The sequence below is a fragment of the Athene cunicularia genome, assembly GCF_003259725.1.
Source record: "Athene cunicularia isolate RWA chromosome 4 unlocalized genomic scaffold, athCun1 chr4_part1, whole genome shotgun sequence".
Lineage (NCBI taxonomy): Eukaryota > Metazoa > Chordata > Aves > Strigiformes > Strigidae > Athene > Athene cunicularia.
In genome coordinates, this window is record NW_020799098.1 from 30577789 (window position 1) to 30599361 (window position 21573).

Genomic DNA, 21573 nt, shown 5'->3' on the forward strand with positions numbered 1-21573 from the left:
TAAAGAAGGAAAAAGAGATGTTATCCAGCACAGTACTATGAGACAAGACTTGATCAACACTTTTCAAGAAGAAATTCAGAGCAGTCTGAGAAATATACAAACACATGCCCAGCAATTGGCAAGGGAGGTAGATCTTAGTATTAACAGAAATTTGTTGTATTACATTAATGACATCTCCATCTTATAACATTGCCAAAGAGAGAGAGAGAGAGAGCTTCCCTTTTCCAGTGTTGCAGTAAAATATTATTAAGTGGGACTTCAGATGATACCAAAGGCTATGAAATATTTAGAAAAATTAATAGGGATTTAGAAAACATGGAAAAGATGATATACGATAACTTACACCCTTGTCTAATATTTAACATGCAAAAAAATAAATTATTTATTACAAACCCTGATTTCTTCTCTGGAGAGGCACTTTATGGCAAACAAGGACTTGGCAATTTATGGGAGCAGGAGTTACTCAAATAGGACTCTGGTGTCTGTCTCCTTTTGTCAGCCTCCTTCTATTCCTGCCACTACCTGTTCAACTTTTGGGACATTTCTCCCCCTCATTTTTCTTTTTAATTATTAGAACTCCTGAAAATTGTCCCAACAGATACAATAAGTAAAAAAAAAAAAAAAAAAAAGAAAAGAAAAGAAAAGAAAAGTGTATTTGGTTCCTGGATAGATATTTCCTTCAGTGAGATCGGCTTCTTTCTACACAAGCTGTTCTGTCAGACAATTTTCTGGTATAAAAGGCTTCATCTGTGACCTGCTGCTTTGTTGTGAAATATACTACAATTCTTTCAATGAAAAAGTCTTCCAGATATCTTTCTAACAAGAAGAGCAGCATGTCTTCTCCCTTACAGTTTTGATAAGTACTGCAAATTGGTATTTGTGGTTTGGGTGCCATTTTCCTGACACAGGTGGACCAAAATATACTTACTTAAAGTGTTGCAGTTACATTTACTAAAGTTGCTCAAGCGTATCATCAAAATGGACTAGAAAAGGATAAATAGCTCCCATGTGCAGATGATTCTCATCCAGTGGTAGAAGCCATCAGTAGGAGGAGAAATGAAGTTCAGAACCACTGGTGTCTACCAGCCACAGCACTGACTATCCATGGTAGAGGAAGTAAAATCTGGAACCAAACCAAAGCAGCTATTTAAAAATTAGAATAATTAAGACAATAACAATCCCACACAAATTCTGCTGAGGATTTTTTGTTTGTTTGTTTGGGTTTGTTTTTTTTTTTTTTGAGTATTATTTACAGTATCTGGTATAATGAACTTCCCCAGTCAAGGCAGATCTTCAGTGTAACACCCTGTACCTTTACTTTTTCAGTGTTTCTGTTCTTTACATGCACTTTCTGTAGGCTTAGCAATGGAGCATCCAAGAAATGTAAAGAACTTCTATCTAACCCCTGCTGTACTCCAGAACTTTGAGTTGAGAAATCTTCTAAATACTAGCTTTCAGTAGTGCTAATTTATATAGGTACAGTATCTGCAAAGATTGAGATACCTACAAATCAGGATGGAAATTGTCAGAAGTAAGATTGACTGATGGGATGTTTGCTACTAGCTAACAAAAATAGTCTGTGCTGAGTGAAATCTGAAATTCAAGAGATGGAAGAAAGAAGAAAGGGGAAAGTAGGAGAAAAATGTATTTACAATTATATTTTTTCTCACATCTCTTTGTTTCCAAATTTCCCTGGCTGCTTCTTCATATGATGTTATAAACAACTTGTCTTCACACAGAAGGCACTAAACTTTGCCCCTCCTCTAATCTCCGACAAAGCATGGTGCTCTGGCAGAGGTTGTCTCTTTTAATTTCTATTTATTTATTTATTATTATAGCGGCTTGCAACACATACTTCAAAACTGCTTGCATGAAAGACTCTCCAAAAATGTATGGGTTTGGAAACTCAAAGTAAAATGAACAAATTTACATCTTCCCATCTTCCTGTGACTAATCAGCTATCCTCAAGTCCCTACTTCAGGCATAATAAAAGTCAGTTTGTATTAGATATAGTAGCTAATAGCAGTTAACAAGAAACTATTCCTTTTTTTTTTTTTTTTCCCCCCCTCTATATTATGTCATTTTCCTTCAGACTTTGGGGTTAGAGAATCTTTTACTTGACTTGTTTAACCAGTGCATAGTACATCTATTCCACCCCACTGGCCATAAACATTTCCAGCATATAAATATATATCTATATATAGAGATATATATATATATAAGTACATATGTAGATAACATTCAGTGAGTTCATATGGAAGCTAGTCCTAAGAAAATAAACTTGCTGAAGACAAACCAAAAATCAAATGAATATTTTGTAAGGACAAGCAGATCACTTTTCAGACAGAATAGCAGGTGCTTACTGATACATTTATGACTTTTTTTAGAAACCAACAAATTAAAGGTACATTGTTTAGTGTTGTACAGATATAAATTCTCATAGCATGGCAGAAAAAAAAAAAGTAGGGCTGCCAACTGAAATTGGCTTTTCTTGAGAAAGTATTTTGAGAGTTCTGAGAAAAGTAATTGATGCAAGCTCCACTTTCAGGTAACAATAAGTGCAATCAAGTTGGTATGTGTCAAGATTTTAAGCAGTACCTTTGCCATTTGTTTGCATAACATCTATAGAAGACATACATTTCTCTCAGTGAGACACCTAACAGTTCTGTTTCCTATGATGGTTACAAATCTAAAGTATTTCTACTGATATTCTCTACTTCACAGCATGAAGAAGCATTGTTTCTTTAATGTACCTGTTCTCCTCGAGTCTTAAGGATGGTTAAGGTTTTTATTTTACTTAGTCCATACTGCATTCCCTAATGATATTACAGAACACAGCCAAAATTTTCTCAGAATAATTTTTGCTACATGTCATCTCTGAAACACAGTAATAAAGATATTTAAAACAGAAGTTGGGTCAATGATTACACTTTGAGATCAAGAAGTCACTTTTCTTAGCCTTTTACATCCATCTAGGGGAATGTAGAAAAATGTATAGAACAATTACTCAGTGTCCTTTAAAAGGTCACAATATCCAGATTTTCTTTTCACAAGAAAGAAATCACTACTCAATTATTTTTTTTAAAACAAATTAGTTTGGTTTTTTTTTTAGTTTAACATACTTTACAACTGTCTGGATTAATTCTTCACTTTCAGTGCAGCAAACCTGTGCAGTTTGAAGAACATGGTGTCATCTTGTAATGCGGATGACTATATTTATGCTTTCAGCAGTATTCAGTAGGGAGATAGTTATAATTTTGAATCATTGTAGTTTGGTTTTATCAAAATCAATACCACCACCACCATATCTACTGGGACAAATAAAATGAGACCAGTTCCATTATTCATAAAGTCTAGTTATTGTTGTCATTACTAAAGGGTTGTTTAGCTATTTAGTACGTTGGCAGAGAGACAAGTTAGTTATGAATATCTTTAATTACTTTTTCTGTCACTTGACAAAACTGATTGTTATCAAGAGAAATTATACTTTCAAAAGCAACAAAAGAAAGGAGAAATCATCTATGTCAGAGGTCTTCCATACAACAAGAATAAGTGAAGGAAATGACTTATTGGTTGGTTTCTAATTGAGTCTGATGAGAATAAAAAATACAATACCATTTAATAAGACATCTGCATGCTTTAAGCATACCTCCTGCTGTTTTTTTCCCCTCACATTGTTGAGGCATTATTTTTATCTCATTGTACCCTAACTATGGGACATAGGAATGCAATGTCACTGAAACTGTCTTTGGTTTTTAATCCATTATGGTTCTGAAGTGAGCAGAGTACCACCATGAAGGAGTAACATTTTAAATTCTGTTTCAAAATCATTAGCTAGATCCAAAGTGATTTGGCTTCTTCCTCAGACTTCATGAAAAATATATTCATGCAAGTAAAATCAGCATTGTTTCTTAGCAACAGCTTCATGACCAAGAGAGAAGAAATGCAGGCTGTGCTTAGCAGATTGTTTCCTCCCTGTTCATAATCAAAAAAGTAATTTTTCTATCAGTAATGAAGCAACTTTTCTGGGATCCTGAAATATATACAGCTGACAGTTAAATAAAGTCATTACAAATCTACAAAGAAACAAAATATTAGAGAAGACCAAAACTTGTACACGGTCAGTTAACTGGGCCACACTTGTCTGCATCAAAATCCATTTCAAGCCAGAATTAGTTCAACTTTTTTTTTTTTTAATTTTACTTTTGTTTTTGTTTGTCTGGTTTTGTTTACTGTGGACAGCACTTTTTGTTGGACCATTTCTAAGAGGAGGGTGAGAGTGGGTGGGAGGAAAAAAGAGCTGAAGTCCAGAAACAAAATATTGTATTGCTGGAAAATAAAAAAAGTATTTTCTGAACACATGCCCCTTTATAGTATCTTTCTATTAGCAATCATTTCTGATGCCAAGGATAGAATTTATGCATTTTCAACAAGTTTTCACTAGTACTTTCTATGTGAAAATAGATTAACAAAGCAGTTCAAAAGCACAGATTCCAGATACAGAGGTGGTGTGTAACAGTACCAAGTTGCATGTCTTAATAATGTGGCAGTATGTAATGTGCTGACACTGCATTTAGAAAAAAAAAAGAAAAAGAGATTTCTCAAAATATTATAATGATAGATGTTTCATTACAGACCTAATGATAGACCTTTTAACTGTTTTAGGTCAAAGGCCTGTAATAAAATTATTCTATTTCTACTGAGAGAATAAAACATCAACAAACTGAGCATTTTTTTAAACAAATTAAAAAGGTCAACAAATTAATGACTAAAAAAGGCACACAGCTTTTAACAATGTTACAGCCTAGTAAACCAGCAAATACTGAATTATGGAGCAGGTAAAAGCATTATGTTGCAGTATGAAAATAAGACTCAGTAGAGTGACACTTAATTGACAGATGATACGTAAGTGGTGATATATAAAGCAGTCAGGGTTTACTTAGAAAACCACTAAAATGGTCTGCTGAAACTAATCAAAACTGACATCAATTTTAAAAACTAAGATTATACAATGAAGTGATAAGAAACTGTAGGAACGAAGGAACACAGCCTATATTTTATCATGCCAAATAATGCTTATCAAAATTGCCAAATTTAAATGAATTAGACTAATTGCACAACAAAGGTGAATAATTTTTGGCTGGCTAAAAAGAAAGACTTTCATTCTTCTATTACAGAAGTTATAAAGTATAAACTTCTAAAAATATAAAGCTATTTAATGTGGATTGTGCTAGAATAATATGGCCAAAATTGTATTGCTTCTCTATTATGTCATGGACCAAAACTATATCACTATTCTTGCCCTCAGAGTGTTTTTTGATAGCCTTATACTTATGTATAAGGCTATTTCTTTTTGAGATTTGTTTCATAAACTGAATCTCATAACCCCAGGATGCAGGTGCAAAGCAGAGCAGGAATTTGTCTAACAGCAGAACTTTGATTCCAAATTGTGGGAATTCTCAAAGGAACTTGTCAAGAAGTCCCAGACTCCAGGCTAGTAGTGTTCTCTTCCTGACTGCTTTTAGCTGCCTGCAAGCAGTACAATTTGAGTTAGCTTGGGCTAAATACAGTAAATAGAACCCCTCAAACCTGATTTTGCTGTTGACACAGTTTATAGATCAACATGATCTTTGAAGTTGGTTTTGCTCTGAGTGAGGCTGGACATCCAGAGGTCCTTTCCAACCTAAATAACCACAGAGCAAACCTATGAATCACTGGTTTAAAATAAGCAAAATTCCCTGTGTCCCACCCCCAACAACTCATGGAACTCAAGTTCACTCATGGAATGCTGGACAGTTTTTTACAAGATGTATTCTTTGAATCCACCACGCTCTATATCTCACAATGTCATTGTGGATAAGTTGTGGTATCATTACATGCATTACTGCTGTTAAGCCTATTTGAAAGTCATTAGGATTTCATGCGTAACAGGGGAAGAGTCTCCCAGATTCTCACCCAATCTAATGCAGCTGCTCGGATGGGATCTTTCTTTGGGAAATTTATTCCATGGCAGAGGCAGCAGCTCAAGCAAATGCTGGCATCCCTGCTATATTTTTAAATCTTTTGATACCAAAACTCTTGCTCTCTACCTCCTCCTTCCACAGTCTTACTCCTTAACTATTGTTCTGGGATCAAAGACTACTAAAGAAGGATTTAGTTTGAGATTTGAGTATCCACATTTGAGCATACCTAAGCTATTTTAATACCAAGGAAACTGTAGTCAACACAGGCAATGGCAATATGGACAGTGAAATCAGTGGAGTCCAGAATTCAATATTGGTTAATTTTCCTCAGCAGCAACTTTAGGGAAACCTTAGCCACAAGCACTTCAACCTCCATTGACTGTAGAGTGTTACTGACAGCAGTGGGAGTCACCGAGATTGTGATTCGTAGACACACTGGTTCAAATGCTTTAATTACAACCTGAATCCCATCCCTGCTGACTTAATACGTGAGGCAGCTTATTCTGCACTTTGCAATCTAAGGGGAGGAAGGCAATATCTAGGCAGAGAGAAAGGAGTGCTCAGCCTGTCTTCACTCCTGCGCTGGGAAGCCATGTGAGTAACACCACCACCACCCCGCCGCCTCTACAAAAGTGAGTACAGGAGGAGGGCATAGGCACTAGAGGAGGACGTGGCAGGACAGGAGCATAAGGAGGACACAGGAGGACATAGGCAGGGAAGAAACAAAGGCACATGAGCCTGGGCAGCACAGGAGAGCAACACAGCACCAAACATAAGGCCCCGTGTGACAATACCGACGCCCAGTATATTCAGTAGCAACCTGCGCTTAAAACCACTGCATGATCATAGTATCATTTGCTGCCCTTTGGTAATGGGAGCATATTAAGATTTATGTTGATCTAATATAGTTTTGTCACATTTTACTTTCAGTATCTTGTGTAGTTTTTCTTAATAAAATATAGAATAATATTTAATGTTCAGCTATGTCATCTTATTGACATCCTTTACACTGACAAAGCAGATACAGATCTGCTTTTATCTGAGGTGTCCTCTACTGATGCCTGATGATTTAACCAGGATGTTCCTAATCTCAGTGTGAGTATTCTTCAGATGCAATGCTACAATCATATTATTAAATTCTTTACTTCTAACTAGATTCCGTATAAAAACACTAAGCCCTTGCTTCATAGGAGATCATTTTAATATCCAAATGACAGCTTGCTTTTTTTTTTTTTTTTTTTTTTTTTTTTTTTTTTTTTAAATATGGTACGTATCCCTCCATATCCTCCCTATCTGTAAAAAGGATAAGTAGACTGAAGACATAATTTCTGAGTTATTTATTGGGAGTAGGTGACTTATAGTAACTTCATTAAAATACTTATGCTTGGTCCTTTCAAGGCTACTTACAGAGCAAGTCTTGCTCTTGCTATAGCAACTGTATTTCTAGAGACTATGTAACTGCTTATTCATCTACACAGTAAATTTATTTTAAAAAAAATGGGTATGTGCAGTCTGACTAACTTTATACAGTGAGTGAAAAGCTGGCTAAATATATATATATATATATTAAAAAAAAAAATAATTGAAAGGGAAAATTCCAAACTGCAATTTGGGTGAGTGTTCCAGGCAACCTAGTGGAGTCCTGAGTAAAATAGGAATGAAAATTTGGAGGGGGAAAAAAAAAAAAAATCCATTTAATGCTCCTAAATGGTGAACTTGGTTGAATAATTTTGACTTAGTTTTACTTTAGAACTTTTAAATCTTCTTTTACTATTCTCTTTGAGAAAATGCTGATAAGACCTCAAGAGCACTCAAACAGTGATGGCAAACATGGATTTTTAGTTTACATTCAGTTCCTTTTGGACCATTTGGAGCATACACTTTTAGCCAAGTTTCTTTTCAAATCCAGGGTTTACATTCAATTTCTTCAGTAGTAATAAAAGATGCAAATAAGGCAGCAATTGCCTGCCTTGTAGCTGCTGGTATAATATAAAGCACATTAAGGAGGGTCTTACGTATGCACCAGCTGACCCCTTCCTATCACATACTCAATGATAGAGCACAATATAATCCCTTAAACTAGACTAGGAAAAGTTGCCACCAGAAATACGGTAACAATTGTGTGCTATCTGGGAGATAGACTGAGTGAATTGGCCTTCCATGACTTTATGCTCATATATAAGGATAAATTAATGTTGGCACTGCTCTTGGCTGTCTGCATTCAAACTTGGGAATGTAGAATTCATTTAATTGGATGAATTTCAAGTAATACTGCAAACTTTTGCCAATGACCAAATTGAATCTTCCCAGAATTAGAAAGACACAGACCATTCCTGCAGAGAAGTGTTGGAAGGTTTGACAGCCAATTGCTGACCTGTGCTAGAATGAATATACGTTTCAGATTGAAAGGCAGAGCTGCTCAGTAGCTCCATTATATAAGACTCTTTGTTTCCCTTTTTTAGTATATGTGCCTAATTAGTGTTTCCCTTATGATTTAAACTGGCATAACTAGCACCCTAAAAACGCTTCTCTCCCAAAAGAATACTAAATTTAACCATGACAATGGATTTTTTTGTTAAGAGTTGCCTACATTGTAGCTTTTTTAGTTTATGTCAGTCATACTTCTTCAGAATAATCTTATGAGTAGCAAAAAATGGTACTCTGGAGTGATAGACTGCTTATATGCACTGGCTTTTATACTATTTTCTACTATACTGGATCAAGACAGCTTTTTATAAAATGAATAATGAATTACAGTATTTTTTAAAAATCCCTTCTGATGAAATTAATCTCATCTAAGTCAGATAAATTTGTTATATATACTATTAATAAGAACACTAGAGGTAATGATACAACCTTGTTTGTCTTAGCTTCTCAGCTGACAACACATTAGTCCAATATTCTTATTGATTACCCTTGACACTTTCTCTTTTTAGTTCCTTTTTTTGAGTGTCAGACTCTGTCCATTCACATTGTCGAGTGGCAAGGGAGATAAGATGAAATGCAAGCAGCCAGAACAATTTAGCAAGTATACTGCTTCAAACACCTCAGCTGACAGATTTTCTCCTCTTGTCTACACACAGACAAGCAATGCATTATCTATAGTCATTTCCACACCATAATTATTCTTACATAAATAAAACAAAGCAAAATAATATAAAAATGCAGTACACAAAGAACATGTTCAGCAGATGCTTACACCTCTATTTTAATGAAATAAACCAAGTTCTTTATTACATTTTTTTTTCCTCAAGAACAAATCAAACTTCTGTAGATTAGGTCAAAACATGGAAACTGTTTAGGTGTGTATAGTTGAAATATAAGAAGAGATTGTTTTCCTGTTTCAAGGACACATCACATAATATATGTTTACAATACAATGTTACCAAAAATAGTCAACTGTTCTTTTATGCCTTATTTTCACCACTTATCTCCAAATTATTCTGAATTTTATTTGATTTGCTTCTATCTATCAGTTCCAGTGTTGACCAGAGCTCTACTTTAATTAGACACGGAAAATATTAGAACAGTTCCTGTTCCTAAGCATTTTCACGACTATTTAATTACACATTACCTGACCAGCACTGAATATTGACTTACACATATGAAAAAAGAGTGCATTTAGCCATATTTGGCACAGCATTACACCACATGCAATCTTTTTGAAATCAATAGTATTGAATAGGGAGTAAACCTGAGCAAGTTGGCATGTTGTGTGTATTTCATAGGCAGCATCAAATTAAGATCATCTGAAGCTATCTACTCTGTGTCAACATCAATAGACTTTGTTATTTCCCATTTGCACACATTTTTCTTGTGGTTATCTCCCACTGGAGTCCCATCTTCCCACCACCTATTATCACCCTAACTCCCTAATGCAGGTCTTATTTTTGTAGCTATTTCCTGTGAAATGAGAGTGTGCAAAACAGGAAGATCAGCATGCCCTATTTTTTCCCCTCTATAAACATCAGTACTTACAGAACAGGCTTTCTTTTCTCATTACAGGAATCTTACGGACTTCTCAGGTTCAGAATAATTTGAGTTCAGGCCATGTAGACTAGAGAATTTAGGTCACTTGATGATCTTATTCATAAGGACAGATGCATGCATTGCTGTAAAGGTTTTTCTGACTTTTCTTGCCAGACAAACATTTGCCTTCAAAAGTTCAGACATTGAAGGGAAGTGAAAATCTAATACCTATTATCACAAACAAATAGCTCTGGTGTATATACTAGCTATGTATATACGCATGTGTATTTTAAAACTGCATAGGTATGACCACACTTTAGGAAATATTGTTGTGTGTACACAAGAAGGCACCTGAGACAAGCTCTAAATATAGGAAAGCCCATATTTTCCAGTATAGTGTCATAGAGGAATAAAAATTCTTCTTTTGCAAAACAAACCCCCCTCTGCTCAGCAAGAAGTTAAAGATAGCTAGTTAATGAAAAACACATTTAAAACTGCATAATTTCTCATTCAAATGGCAATCATTAATAAAAAGCATGGACATGAGTTCTGTAACCTGGTCAAAAGCATAGCTGTGCTCTGCTGATCCAGCACACCCCATACAATGGTACAAAGAAAATCTACCAGTAATCACATTGAGAACAGTGATCTAGCTTTGTAAAATAATGAATAATTTGCAAACTCAAAGACAGATCAACAGCCTTTTGTGGAATTCATATTCACTTTTGTGGAGATAAACCAAGACTGTTCAGGAAGGAAATGCACTATGGGCATTGAGAAAAGGCACAGGATGGCTTCACTTCTTAAACAAAATAGAGATAATGAAGAAGTTTTCATTAACCCACAAAATAAGAGGAAGCATATAAGCTAGGGGAAGCCTGAAGAAAATATTTCCAGGGAGCAAATTTAATTTGCAATCACAACAATTCCTGTCAGGCCAGAGCTACTATTACTATATAGGAGGTGATTTAGCAGCAGCTCTCTAACAAGCCATACTGCATGCAAGAAGTTGTTTTTCAGAAGCATGTAACTTGAGTACCTGTAAATATAAGGAAAACATACCTGAAGAAGAACAGGCCACCTTAAACCAGTTTTGACTTTCCATTGCAATCTCATGAGATGCTGCAGTGTCAGAAAAGGGCTAGTTTTCTATCAGAGAACTGATTTGAAGTTGTGGAGACTAGAAAGTGTTAATGCACTTCAGATATTTTTCTAGTAGAAGTCTCTACACTCATAATACATCACTCAATTTCTGCTTTGAAAATTCCACTAAGAAAAGATCATAACTAATCTTTCTTTCCTCATGAATTCTATATTTTCCCTATTGTTCAGTAATATTTCCCCTTCGGTATAATTCTACAGGAGAGTGTGAAATAACCAGAGATGCCTTTCGTTCCCCTCTCTCTCTCTCTCTTTACTGTCACACAGGATTTTTTTTTTTTTTTTTTTTTTTTTTTTTTTTTACCTTAAGTTAGATTAAAGGGAGTGCAGCTCTGCCTGAACAAAATAACCAGAGCCAAGAATTTATTTTCATTATATGTTTCTAAGTACTTGTTCACTCTCATAGTTTATAACCTTCAGAATAAGGTTACTCAACTACCTCTAGTAGATTTTTTTGAAGCCAGACAATTTTGACCAAAGTTTACTAACCAGGCAGCAGTATTTAGCTTCCATGGTTCTGGACCTACCAGGTGTTACATGATCCCTTAATTTCTATGAGTTGTGGCAGATTTACCAAACTATACAATCACTAAAGGAAAGCATGTGATATCACATTAATTTCAAATCTGAAAAGAGTCTACTGTAAAAGTACCCCTGTTTTAAGTAGTGCTAAGACCATACAAGAATACTTCTCACATATAAGAGACAAAAGACTGTCACATACTGGGAACTTGTGTGTTTAAATAAACATTTTTAAAAATAGGGCACACGTGGAGAATTTATTGCTGTCAAAAACTGTAAGCCTTAGTTCAGACCTAGTTACTTCTGTGAAGTCAACTGAAAATGGACAGAGGACATGATGGTGTAGCTGGGAACGTGATCCCCTTGGCTGAAGTGATTAATACCACCAGCTTCATAATCTTATGGGAAAGATTGCCTTTGCTGTATGAAAAGTGATGTAGAGGGTAGAAAAGTGTGGGGAAAGTTGTGTTCTTGCCCAGCCACTCATTTGTCCCTGCTGAGCAACTGAGATATCACAGCACATGAAATACATGGTTTTAATCATACATGGTCACCACAGTTGACATGTCGAATATTACATATGCTAAACAGCCATATAAGGCCTAATTTTTGTACTCAAATAAATCTGGAAAATGCTTCAAAGGAATCTATAAAACTGTCTACATCATCAAGTAGTGTCAGAATTGGGTTACTACTCCAGTTAATAACATTATGATAAGGACATTCCTTTTCCCCCAAAATACTGTATTTTATATAAACTATTTTGATGGCATATACATACATATATATGGCACAGAAAATGATTGCCATGTTCTGAACACACAGAAATTCTATTCCCAGGGATCCTGTTCTTCTGATGAGAATAGGAAGTAGACTGAATTACCTTTGAAATATTTCCAGAATACATCCTCATTTTATATGAAAAATATCTGAATATTCCTTCTGGATAGTGAAAGGAAAAAAAAAAATCACACAGAGATATGGATCAGATATTACCAACTGTAAAAATATAAAATATGCAGTAAATATGAGCAGTTCTATTGTTAAGGAGTCTTTTAACTGCCTATTTGTACAAGCACAGATAAAGACATGACATTTCCCTTGGCAATGTTAAAGACAGAGCAATATTAAGCTTTGTACAAAAGTTCAAGTTCATTAAGTTCCTCTTGACTTTCTTCCAGGAGTTTATATACTGACTGCATTCACTATTTACAGGTACAGTGATGAAAAGCAAAACCTGAAAATAATAATATATATTGGTTTCATTCTGTTGTTTTATCTGTGACAACATTCAAATAAAAGAATGGAAGTAAAATATTGAAGAATCTGACTAAAACTCAGGTTTTTCTGCTTCATTTTGTAATCTCTGGAGATTCACTGAATTGAAGGGTATTTTAGGACATTAGAGGACATACAGACTTCCTTTTCAGGAGACTTTTTTTCTCTTATCACTTAAGTAAAAGGTTTAGAAATAAAATTCCATTTAAATAAATTCAACCATAATTATAATCTGTGAAGGTATAATGGAAGTCAAATGAATTAAATGTTAATTTTTGTTGGATTTCATCTCAATCTGTTAAAATTAACCCTTAAATTTAAGATCAATATGTCTTATTGCCAAAGTTTTTCCACAATATTTGTTGTCTAAATTACGAATTTCCATATTAGCTCTTTTTGCAGAGAGGACCTGTGTTAGCAACATATTACATTTTCAAAGAAGTAGAGAGCCTGGAGGCAACTGAAAAAAAAATAGATACTCAGAAGTAGTAGCTACATTTGTGCTTTACTCACAAGATAGTACCTGTAAAACTAAGAAGTAATGCACATTTAAAATAAGCAGCAGCAAAGAATTCTTCTTTTGCCTTTGCAGTAATAACCATGTAAAAGCACCCCAGCTCTTGTAATAGACTGCTCCAGTTGCTTTAAGAACCATCAGGGGTGTTTTTTTGTTGTTTTGTGGGATTTTTTTTACCTCCACAGCAAAGCCACCTTTCTATGGTTATGTAACAAATATCCAAAGGATAAGTGCAAGTGACTCAATGACAAAATTTGTTTAAATTAGATATGAAGGACTTGAGCATCCATTTTAACCTGTGTATCAAAACAGATATAATAAAGATGGAATTACTGTTATATCCTTAATGAAAAATTATTTCAAAATTTAGCAGGAAAGTTCAAAATATATGAACTTATTATTCAATGTAAGAAACTAATGAAGATTGTGGTGGGTTGACCCTGGTTGGATGCTGGGTGCCCACTAAAGCTGGTCTATCACTCCTCTCATCAGCTGGACAGGGGAGAGAAAATATAATGAAAGGCTCGTGAGTCAAGATAAGGACAGGGAGATCACTCACCAGTTACCATCACAGGCAAAACAGATTTGGCTTAGGGAAATTAGTTTAATTTATTACCAACCAAATCAGAGTATGATAATGAGAAATAAAACCAAATCTGAAAACTACCTTTCTCCCACCCCTCCCTTCCCATATTAACTTTACTCTCAATTCTCTCTACTTCCTCCCCCATCTGCACAAGGGGACGGGGAATGGGGGCTGTGGCCAGTTCATCACCCATTGTCTCTGCTGCTCCTTCCTCCTCAGGGGAAGGACTCCTCCTTCCTGTGCTCCAGCGTAGGGTCCCTCTCATGGGAGACAGTCCCTCATGAACTTCTCCAATGTGAGTCCTCACAGGCTGCAGTTCTTCACAAACTGCTCCAGCATGGGCCCCCCACAGGTCACAAGTCCTGTCAGCAAACCTGCTCCAGCGTGGGATTCTCTTTCCATGGGTCCACAGGTCCTGCCAGGAGCCTGCTCCGGTGTGGGGTCTCCATGGGGTCACAGCCTCCTTCAGCATCCCCCTGCTCTGGTGTGGGGTCCTCCCCGGGCTGCAGGTGGAGATCTGCTCCCGCGTTAACCCCCGCGGGCTGAGGGCAGAGCTGCCTCACCATGGGCTGCACCGCGGGCTGCAGGGGAACCTCTGCTCTGAGCCTGGAGCACCTCCTCCCCCTCTTCCTTCACTGGCCTTGGTCTCTGCAGAGGTGTTTCCATCATATATTCTCATTCCCGTCTTCTCGGGCTGCAGTTAGGCAGGTTTTTTTCCCCCTTATTAAATATGTTATCACAGAGGTGCTACGACAATTGCTGATGGACTTGGCCTTGGCCAGTGGTGGTTCCATCTTGAAACCACTTGGCATTGGAGCTGTTGGACACAGGGAAAGCTTCTAGCAGCTTCTCACAGAAGCCACCCCTGTAGCCCTGCCACTACCAAAACCTTGCCATACAAACCCAATACAAAGATTTCCCTTTTCAAGCATAGACATTTGGACCCTGAAGAAAAAGTAGGCAAACAAATATCTAAGAACAACTGAAGCTATTTCTGTGTCACCTTTAATTTTTAGTAGTTGATGAAACAGTGAATTAATTGGAACTGCTGAAACAACTCTAACCTCTTTTTTTTTTTTTTTTTCCCCAAAGTTTTAACAACTTTAGTTTGCAAAAGAACAGTATGAATAAAAAGATAGAGGTCTTTTATTCTGAATATTTTTTTTTCATTAATCTAGAGGGACCAGAGTATTATGGTAGGCTTGTAAGGGCTAATGTACCTGAAAAGATGAACTGTCATATATTACAGTGCTAGGTTCACTGCACAGAGCTAAGCTATCTGTCTAATTTGAAAAAGCCCAGTAAAGCAAGACTCGCACATAAAAATCTACTTCCCTGAGGATAGCTGACGTTCCCTGAAGGCTTTAGAGTTTTGCAGTGTTATTTTGGACAATTTCCCTCTCATTTTTAGTTTGTCTAGTCTCTGTATAGGATTCCATTAATAATGCCTCTGTATTATTATATGTCAGGAATAAATAATTGCTCAGCTGTGCTAGGATTAGCCCTCAAGATTCTCTCTGAAGATATTACAACCTAGAAGATCTACAGGAAAAGGACTGGATACAGAATGAGGAAGAGAGTATGTTTACATATATATTAACACAACAATCAAGGGTGCTGATGTGAACATGCCCATAAAGGAAAGGTTGTAGGAATTTTTCTTAGAATCACTGATTCACAGAAACATCCAGGTTGGAAAAGACCTTGAAGATCATCCAGTCCAACCATTAACCTAACACTGACAGTTCCCAACTACACCAGATCCCTCAGCGCTGTCAACCCGACTCATAAACACCTCCAGGGATGGGGACTCCACCACCTCCCTGGGCAGTCCATTGCAATGCCTAACAATCCGTTCTGTGAAGAAATACTTCCTAATATCCAGTCTAAACCTTCCCTGGTGCAATTTGAGGCCATTCCCTCTTGTCCTATCACTTGTTACTTGGTTAAAGAGGCTCATCCCCAGCTCTCTGCACCCTCCTTTCAGGGAGCTGTAGAGGGCGATGAGGTCTCCCCTCAGCCTCCTCCAGACTAAACACCCCCAGTTCCCTCAGCCGCTCCCCGTACAACCTGTGCTCCAGACCCTGCACCAGCTCCGTTGCCCTTCTCTGGACACGCTCGAGTCATTCAATGTCCTTTTTGTAGTGAGGGGCCCAAAACTGAACCCAGGAATCGAGGGGCGGCCTCACCAGTGCCGAGTACAGGGGTCAGATCTCTTCCCTGTCCCTGCTGGCCACGCTATTGCTGACACAAGCCAGGATGCCATTGGCCTTCTTGGCCACCTGGGCACACTGCTGGCTCCTGTTCAGCCAGCTGTCAATCAGCACCCCCAGGTCCCTCTCTGACTGGCAGCTTTCCAGCCACTCCTCCCCAAGCCTGTAGCGCTGCTGGGGGCTGTTGTGGACCAAGGGCAGCCCCCGGCATTTGGCCTTCCTTATCATTCTGCAAGACATGCACTGAAGCTGGCACCTGCACATGGCATGGATGTATTTCCATGTTATATTCCTTGCTTAGACACTTTGGAGCCATTTTGCTTGTACATACCAGCAAGACCAAGATCAAGGCTTTATATCTCAGAGCCTGCAGAGTCCAGGCAGTGATCCAAAAGGGTTTAACTTTCTTCCATCGTACTTTAACTGCCATCCCAGATCCTCAGCTGTGCCTGATGAGAATGAGACAACTTGGACGGTGTGTGTAAATATTACATTTATTTTAATTCATCCTCAGCACCTCAGTACCCAGTCTCCTGAGAGCTCCACACTAAATGTGTGAAGTACAACATCTTACCACCTGTCTGTCATAACACTTGGTATACATTCCTTAGGCTTGCAGCAGGAAGGTAAGTCCTTCACAGGAGCTGTTCAGGTGGCTTCATGCTGTGAGTGTCCCTCACTCCTGCCTTAAAACTGGAACATTCTTCCAAATACTGATTAGATAATATAGTGCCATTTTCCTCCAGGAAACAAACCACCAACACTGGTAATAGATCTCTAGACAAATACTCAGCAATTGGATACCTAATGGTGAAATATGATGAACTGTCCTAACCGGATAAAGGAAAACTGACATATAAGATCTTGTTGAGAGCAATTCCAAAGAATCACTTGTGCTTCTGAGGAATCTTTCCATGATAGTATTTCTAGGACTTAAAAATGCCAGCTTTACTGCATATTTTTTATTGGCAAATATGAGAGCAATGACATTTTAATTTTCTAACACTTTATACAGGACCATTGAGTTGAAGGAGAACAGAAGATATTATTTAATCTGTTTTGAAACACCACCAGCTTTGGAGACTCCATAACCTACTCAGGTCACACACTTAAAATATTTCTATAATGTAGATCTCTGCTTATTTTTGTTACACTTTTGTTGACACAGTCCAAATGGATACCATGTTTTCTTTAAATGTAGCACCCAAAACTGAATGCAGAATTACAACTGATGATTTGTCAGTGCTAAGCGTATGTATAAAAATGGCCCAAACAACAAATGACTCAAGAAAGTGTTGAAAACTGTTTGAGCTTCTGCAATTTACTTTAAAATGTTTAAGAAATGATGAAGTTTGATTCACATGTGACCTGAACAGTTATCATTTACAAACACTCAATACAGTTAACTGCTTCTGAGGGTAAATGAAACAACTGCCTCGTGGGTAGATTTAACATGCGATTAAAGTATTTGATAATCACAGAATATTGTCAAATTCTGTATATTATGGTAGTTTAACTTGTTTGTTTCTTCTTTGTGAAACAGTGTAAGGACTAAGTGTTACAGGCTGCATACTAAACTGAAGCGTGTCCAAGCAAATCTGAAATTGAATTATTCTAGATATAGGTTGGCATGAATGAAATTAAGATCTGGTATCTTAATGTGTGCTTTTACAAGGGCAAATATATTTAAACTGAAACATTTAACCAGAAATTCACTGAATATTTATAATATTTGTAATTGCATGGAAACACTAAAATGATTGGTTTTATTAACTGGTTTACCTGCAGTAAAGGATCTCCTCTATGACTTCAAGAAATTATCTCAGGAATGTGTAAAACGTAAAAATCTACATGTCCTGATTAAAAACAAATCCCAGTGTAAGGGATTCAAAAGTAATTTGCAAGTTTAAAGGCTTATCTTGGGAAATTAATGATTTTGGTGTGCAAGACATTTGTCTGGCATTCAGATGAAGCTTAAAGGTAAAAGTATGTTTACATTCAGGTGTTTTGATATATTTCTCTTATTCAGGTCAGAAAGGTTATTTGGCAAATATGGAAAGCAGAAAATTTGGTCCTTTGAAGGAATATTGCTATTATTAATTAGTTACATTATTGCTCTACTTTTTTCATTAATTTTTATCTCACAGAAGCTGAAGAAATGTTACACATCACTATCAATGGGATATAAGCACATCTCAGAGCCCATGATTTAGGAACTCTGAAGATGCTGACCCAAATATCTCATAACAGTTCCCTATTTTGAGAATAAAAGAGGTTCAATTTTCACACAGGATTCTTAACTAACCCTGCAAGTAATAAAAAGAGAAGAATATATTGTGATGTATTGTTCATCTGAGGAGGAATGGAGGAGCATGAGAATTCATAAGAGATCTTTTAGTCCTAACTATAGGCAGTCATTGAGCAGCCTCCCACCTTCTGATATGATTTGTAAAAGCAGGAAAAAGAAGATAAAAGATAACAGTTTAGGAGACAAACAGTTAAAACTGCTGGTACTGAAGCACTAAAACCACTCAGTGCTGCACAAATCTGCTTTTAAGGGCTTCTGAGCCCTCATGTTACAGCTGCCTAACTCTGAACAGGACTGGCTACAATATATTGATGAGACACACCATCAGCCTTTTTTTTTTTTTTTTTTTTTTTCATTCAGAATATATTACAGCTGTGATCCATCAGCATGCTTTTTACTCACAACCAGAATGTTGTGAATGTTCTTAAATTTTGTAATTTTATGTACAGGTAGAAAAGGAGAAAAATAAAATTAAAAGCTAATGATTAGAAAGAAAATGCCATTATCTACTTTTTATTGCACCTACAGTCGTAACATAAGAACATTTGGTAAACATGTACTGAAAGTTTTTCCTCTAAACTTACTCAAAATATTGTAGACTAAAATATCAGGTGAGAAAATAATGAAGAAAAATACAAAGAGCAGGCAAGGAAAACATGACCTCCTGCTCTACTTTGTTAATATAGATCTCTATGTACACTGAACAGCTTTTCCATTTAAAACATCATACTGTTTGATTTGTAACAGCTGAAAATCTGATTATTTTTGTATATTTACATTTGTTTACCTCTGAGTTCCTAAATATCTGCATATAGATAATACAAAGTTACAGCAACTTCTTAATCTTAATTTTGTTTTTGAATATGACATTAGAGAAAATGTTATAGCTGAAACTATAAATAAATAGAAAGTGCATTTTCTTCAAATACTGTCAGATTTATTACTAATATCTAGCAAATGTGCACATTTTTATAATTATTTTTTAAACACAGAGAAATAATAAATAATACCACCCAAACAACCTGAATCACACAAGAGTGAAGAAGTTAAATAAGCCTTTGTATCATTTTTGCTACTGGAAAAAAAACCCACAAACCTCCTTTTATCTAGAGCAGTCTGGCCAGCTCACATAGTCTTGCCATAAGCACATGCAAAAATATCTGTTTTCCAACTGCACTGTGGTTGTTTCCTTCATTTCCAACCAGTTCTGAAGGTCAAAGCTAAAATACAGCATTCAGTGTCACCTCCAAAGTTATTTGTACAGCTATTGAAATACAAAACATACAGAACTTAATGAGGTACCTCAGCAAAAACATTACCATTTTATCAAGTCAGAGAGCAGAAGTAATTTGAATCTTTACTTACGATATCCAAGAAAATAAGCCCAGAAAAGCATCCTTGAAAACAGAAAGTGACATGCCCAGAGAGTTCGTGCACTAAGCATACACCATGCTTGTTATTTAAACTTCAGTTCTTCAGCAAGGTCCTTGGCAATCATCAGTAAGGGCATCAAGCCCACCAGCTGGGTGGCCACCGACTGGGCTGCCTGCCTTCCTAGATAGCCCCAGAGAAGTTGCTTCCAATGGAGCCAGCAAATGCAGTGCATCTCTATACTCCCTGGCAGGCAGGTCTGGGAGACCAGCAGCTGGGAAACCACCATGACCTTCTTCACAACACTGAGGGAGCCAGCCAGTGGCAGAGTTGGCTACCTGGAGCAACAGGGAAATTGCAATGGGCAACACCAGAGAGAACTGAGAAGAAAGTAGCCTGACCTGCAGCTCATCAGGTGGGCTGCATAAGGACCAGATAATTTTAGTGGTCCAATTATTCAACCATTCTTCCAGCTGAGAAGCCAGGCAACCCAGAGACACTCACTGAGGCTGATGATAACACCAGTGTCTGCTTTGGAAGGGAAATGTGAGGGAACTCACATCAGTGATCAACAGAGTAAAATTGATCTTTTTGAAAATTGTTTGGCAGGGTTGAAAAAGGAAGCCCCTGACCTACAAACATTACTGGAATTTTACACAGCTAAAAACATCCACAAAGTGTGGATAGAACAAAGCAAGGAATATGAGACTGGTTGGAAGACACAAGATTAAAACATTACATAAACCACAAAGCTCTACTGTGAAATATCCTGCCAGCAAACTGTTCTGAAAGAGCTTTTCCAAGCAGTCTGCATCCACATCTATCTGCCTGTGCTTAAACAGTGCTCCTGAAAATTTCAGTGCAATGTGAGGTACCACGGCCTCAATCTTGGTGAAGCCCCTGTGGTCCACCTGCACCAGTCAGTACAGAGTGGTGTCCACATGTGTGACATCTCTTCTTTGACAACAGAAATGGGGCACTGTGTTCCTTTTCTCCCACCCCAATCTCTTGTGGGGTTTTTTTTGGTGTCCTGAGTTCACTTTAAAAATCCTGGAATCTGTAAAAAAATGGTTTCAGCACTCCTCAGCATGCTCAGACAAAATACTTGGCAGTTTGAGGGCCCACTCTAACAGCAAGATAAATAGGTGGGTACAGCAAGGAGCAGAATGACAGTTTCTGAAGGTCAACAGTCCCCTAAATGATTTCCAAGAAACTTGTCACAGTGAACCAGCAGCTTAGTGCCTTGATATGTGCACAGATCTGTGATGTCAACCTGTGACACACAACGATCACTTCAGAACCTTAAAAAAAAGCATTTTCCTGGAGTTGCATGACAAACTCCCTTCAACTCCTCAGCGGGTACTCCCTGGGACATAAGATGGTCCGACAGCAGAGAACTGGTTGGTTGAAAAACATGTATCTAATGCTCATGATCTCAGCAGGGGAAATATTTTTGTGGATGCTACTACATGCAATGGATTGCACAATGAAAACTGCTGAAAGGGATATGCTGTTGCCTGGATAAGATGGATGGGGTGTTTTTGAATATTCTGCAGGAAACTAGTGCAGACAACACATTACTAATGAAAATTTTAGAAGTCACAGTTATGCAGCAAGCCCTCTCCAATTAACTTTTGTGAAGAGGTGCTACTGCTCTGGGGATCTGCACTGCTGTTTTGCCATAT